The sequence below is a fragment of the Gouania willdenowi genome, unplaced genomic scaffold, assembly GCF_900634775.1.
Source record: "Gouania willdenowi unplaced genomic scaffold, fGouWil2.1 scaffold_188_arrow_ctg1, whole genome shotgun sequence".
Classification (NCBI taxonomy): Eukaryota; Metazoa; Chordata; class Actinopteri; order Blenniiformes; family Gobiesocidae; genus Gouania; species Gouania willdenowi.
The window spans coordinates 155,079-160,370 of NW_021144938.1; the positions used below are offsets into that span (position 1 = coordinate 155,079).

The window sequence follows — 5,292 nt, forward strand, 5'->3', positions numbered from 1 at the left end:
CCAGCAGAGGGGAATGGACAGTGCTGGGTTACCTCGGAGGCCCAAAACCAAGGAGGGACGAGGAAATCATACAATCACTCGTGACACTGCGCACACACACACCAGGGATTGGGTCGCCAACCGGAGTCCACAGCACCTGTCCACAGGGCAAAGGAGAACCATAAAATGACCACACAGCACACTCACTAAACAATAAACAATATAGAAATAACAAGTGGAGGAGTTCAAGTATCTCAGGGTCTTGTTCACGAGTGAGGGTAGGATGGAGCGTGAGATTGAGATAGACGAATCGGTGTGGCGTCAGCAGTGATGCGGTCGCTGTATCGGACTGTTGTGGTGAAGAGGGAGCTGAGTTGGGGGGCAAAGCTCTCAATTTACCGATCGATCTACGTTCCTACCCTCACCTATGGTCATGAGATTTGGGTAATGACCGAAAGGACAAGATCGCGGATACAGGCGGCCGAAATGAGTTTCTTTCGCAGAGTGGCTGGGCGCACCCTTCGAGATAAGGTGAGAAGCTCAGTCACTCGGGAGGAGCTCGGAGTAGAGCTCCTTCACGTTAAAAGGAGCCAGCTGAGGTGGCTCGGGCATTTGTTTTGGATGCCTCCTGGTCGCGTCCCTCAGGAGGTGTTTCAAGCATGTCCTATTGGGAAGAGGCCACGTGGTAGGCCCAGGACACGCTGGAGGGACTATGTCTTTGAGCTGGCCTGGAGTCGCCTCGGGGTCCCCCCAGAACAGCTGGAGGAGGTGTGTGTGGATCGGGAGGTCTGGGCATCTCTGCTGAGACTGCTGCCTCCGCGACCTGGCCCCGGATAAAAGCGGTAAAATGGATGGATGGATGGAAATAACAAAATACAATATAACCAAAAGCAAACTACGAAATAAATTGAACTCAATCAACAATTAACAATTAAATCTCAAATACAAGAGAAATACAAAATAAATCAAATTCAAATCAATACAAAAATGAAAAATAATTAAATTTCCAACAGAATATCAACGCAAACAAAAGAAATACAAAAGAAATGAAATTCAATTAATCAGTAAACAAATATTTTAAATTTCAAATACAAAGGAACTACGAAATAATTGAAATTGAAATCAGAACACAAATGAAGGAGCAAATAAATCAATAAACAAAGTATTAAATCTCCAACAGAATGTCAATGCACACAAAAGAAATACAAAATAAATCAAAGTCTAAAGAGCATAGGCTGCTGATAAAAATAAAACAGCCGCATTGACGCAGCAGCGGTATTCTGACAGCAGAGGAACACTAACACAGTGCGGCCAGACCCGTATATAAAATGTGTGAGTCACCGCCCAGCAATCAGTGGAACAGGAGGGGTGAGGAACCACTTAGGTAAAGTTAGAAATATATTCACAGGTTCAGCTTTTCATTCAGTAACATGTTGTAGTGTCATCAAACTCACAGCACACATAGTTGAACTCTTCTTGATTAACTATGTGTGCTCTGAGAAAAAAAAAAAATAAAAAAACTACTACATGTTATAAGACAGTTATTGCATATTTTAGTACTTATTTAATGAAAAAAAAGTCACTAAAATGTTATAAAAGCACATTTGTTGAAACGAAGTGTTGTAGTATAATCATGAAGAGTTAATCTATGTGTGCTGTGAGTTTGATTACACTACAACATGTAATAGTACAGTTATTGCATATTTTAGTACTTATTTAATGAAAAAAATCACTAAAATTACATGAATATTTATTAAAACTAAGTGTTGTAGTATAATCAAGAAAAGTTCAACTATGTGTGCTGTAAGTTTTATGACACTACCACTTTCCTTTGTGAAGTTATTGGTTTTTATTTTTTGTACCTTTTTCCGGTGTTGTAATTTGCAGACGGTCCCTGCTTATTCCAGCCACAGTCGGCTCCGCGTAGAGGCCAATATAAATGACCAAGAGCGGAGAACGGCTCGTTTTGAGGAAAATCCGCTTGTAGCGTTCAGTCCACCTTGCTGTGATTGTAACGAGGGTCTCGGTTTTGTAAAGCAATGTCCGTTGATGAGTTATTGGTCCGGAAGAAAGCTGAATCTGTGAATAATTTTTATAACTTATCTAAGTCTACAGTCGCATCTTCGAATTAACACAAAAAGTAAAAAAAAGACATTTACAACACGGCCATAGTGTACATCCGGCATTTTTTTTGCTCATTATTGGAACGCATGACGTACTGGTTATGACGTCAGGACTTAGTGCGTGTGTGTACACACGCACTAATCTGACGTCCTAACCAGTACGTAATTGGTGTAATGTGGACAGTATTGGTACGCAATGACGTACTGGTTATGACGTCAGACCTTAGTGCGTGTAGTTCACCAGTACACGGTGTCCGAAACACCGAGTGAAGTTCTCTCTGACACTACAACTTCTCTCCAAAGCCTGAGCATTTAAAAAGAAAGATAAACAATGGTAAGACAGGATTTCATTGTCTTCATCTGCTTTATATTCATAATTGAACAAATGATTAGATTTTGCAATAAAGAAATTAGCATATGACCAACTGATGTCATGATTAAGTGATGCCAGGATCCTGATATATTGTTTTTCTCTCTGCAGCGTGAGATTATTTCTATTCATGTGGGCCAAGCTGGAGTCCAGATCGGTAATTCCTGCTGGGAACTTTTCTGTCTGGAGCATGGGATTCAGCCAAACGGACAGGTGCTTTCTAACCAGGAATCTGGAGGAGGAGACGACTCCTTCAACACCTTCTTCAGTGAAACTGGACAGGGGAAACGTGTCCCCAGAGCTGCTTTATGTAGACCTGGAGCCTACTGTCATCGGTTTGTAATCATATCATTACTCATTATTATATGATTATATCAGAACTATGACTAACAAACTTATAACTATACACAGAATACTTCTTTATACTGGAATCACTGTGAACACATTATCATTTCTTTTAAATATCAAGACAAACAATGCAATTCTGTGATACAACAAACCCATTGAAAAATATACAACCTATTTTAAAATTTAAAATTACAATAATACAACATAACACTTACAGGTATAGTGCAAATGTCTCAAGGAAACAATAACAACAATGGTGCAAAAATCCAAAAACAATGTAAAACAGTGCAATCAAAAGTTAAAATACAGTATATACAGTTTCAGTACAAGGACATTTCTACTTTCCTGTTTGATTTTAGGTTTTGTGTTACTGACTAATCAAATCAAAGAACACAATGTGCAAACAACATAATATAATTACTGTATATAGAATAGAACAAGAATTAGAATAAAATAAATAGAAATATGAGCAGAAGATTAACATATAAAGTTACAGATTTTTAGTATTAATATTCAATTAGGAGAAAACATGTACAGTGATTGTAAAGGGTGTGTTTCACGTTCATTAAACCTTTTTAAATTATCATTTAAAAAAAAAAAGAAATGTGGTGCTATTTGGCCCCCTTCCAGCAGATGGCGCCCTGGGCCTGTGACTAAACATCAGGAAAACTTCACCAATTAAATAAGTCGTGTTTTTTTTTTAAAAAAAACGTCTATGGATTGAAGATTATTCTGAATTGTGTATTTCATTAGATTATTTTGAAACTACATAACTTTACTGCTTTGATTTTCTCTATAGACGAAGTGCGAACAGGAACGTACCGTCAGCTGTTTCATCCAGATCACCTTATCACAGGAAAAGAGGATGCTGCCAACAACTATGCCCGAGGACACTACACCATTGGGAAAGAGATCATAGAACTTGTTATGGATAGGACTCGTAAAATGGTACAGCTAAAAGAAATGAAAGTTGCAGGAAATAAAACCTAATCTTAAAACTAATAAGGATTTTATTGCTTTTTTTTTTACAGGCGGATCAGTGCACTGGCCTGCAGGGATTTCTCATCTACCACTCCTTTGGTGGAGGCACTGGCTCTGGTTTCACCTCCTTGCTGATGGAGAGGCTCTCTGTTGACTATGGTAAAAAGGCCAAGCTTGAGTTTGCTGTCTACCCATCACCCCAGATTTCCACTGCTGTAGTTGAGCCTTACAACTCCATCCTGACCACCCACACCACCTTGGAGCACTCAGACTGTGCCTTCATGGTGGACAACGAGGCCATCTACGACATCTGCCAGAGGAACCTTGATATTGTGCACCCTTCATACCCTAATCTTAACCGTCTCATGAGCCAGACCATCTCATCAATCACATCTTCTCTTCGTTTTGATGGAGCTCTGAATGTTGATCTGACAGAGTTTCAGACCAACTTGGTGCCTTACCCTCGTATCCACTTCCCAATGGCCACCTATGCCCCGGTCATCTCTGCTGAGAAAGCCTACCATGAGCAGCTGTCTGTGTCTGAAATCACAAACGCCTGCTTCGAGCCAGCCAATCAGATGGTGAAGTGTGATCCTCGCCATGGTAAATACATGGCCTGCTGTCTGCTGTATCGAGGTGATGTGGCGCCAAAAGACGTCAACGCTGCCATTGCAGCCATTAAGACCAAACGCTCCATCCAGTTTGTGGGACTGGTGCCCCACTGGCTTCAAGGTGGCATCAACTACCAGCCTCCCTCTGTGGTTCCTGGAGGAGACCTGGCCAAAGTGCAGAGGGCCGTTTGCATGCTGAGCAAACACCACTGCCATCTCTGAGGCCTGGGCCAGACTAAACCACAAGTTTGACCTCATGTACGCCAAGAGAGCCTTTGTCCACTGGTATGTTGGAGAGGGAATGGAGGAGGGAGAATTCTCAGAGGCCAGAGAGGACATGGCTGCCTGGAGAAAGATTATGAAGAAGTTGGCGCTGATAGTGTGGAAGATGAGGGAGAGGAAGGAGAAGAATATTAAAGGGCTTGATGTAACTGCACACCCCAAAGTTTGTCATCAGTCATTGTTCCACCAACTGTTTGCTCTGAAGTGATAAACTAATAAAATGAAAAATAAAAAAAGTAAAAAAAAGACATTTACAACACGGCCATAGTGTACATCCGGGCATTTTTTTGCTCATTATTGGAACGCAATGACGTACTTTGGTACAAAGTAATTTGGTACAATTACAAGTTACCTGTTAAAAAATAGAATCAGTAACTTACTCTAAGTATCACTATATTAAAGTAATGTAACTGATTACTTTTGGATTACTTCAACACCAAACATGCAAATAAAGACAGAAAATGATTTAGAATACGTGTAACCTGCTCACTGTATTATTTTAGACAGACATAAAATCACCTTCTATAGTCACCACTGTATTAAAGGGAATGTTTTAGTTTAACATAGACTGGGAGAAACCACAATAGTTTAAATAAAT

General features: G+C 40.3%; 1 pseudogene; it reads left to right on the plus strand.

Annotated features, from left to right (window-relative positions):
* The first annotated feature begins 2,371 nt into the window (after window positions 1-2,371).
* Window positions 2,372-4,503, plus strand: LOC114458815 (tubulin alpha chain-like; annotated as a pseudogene).
* Window positions 4,504-5,292: the final 789 nt, after the last annotated feature.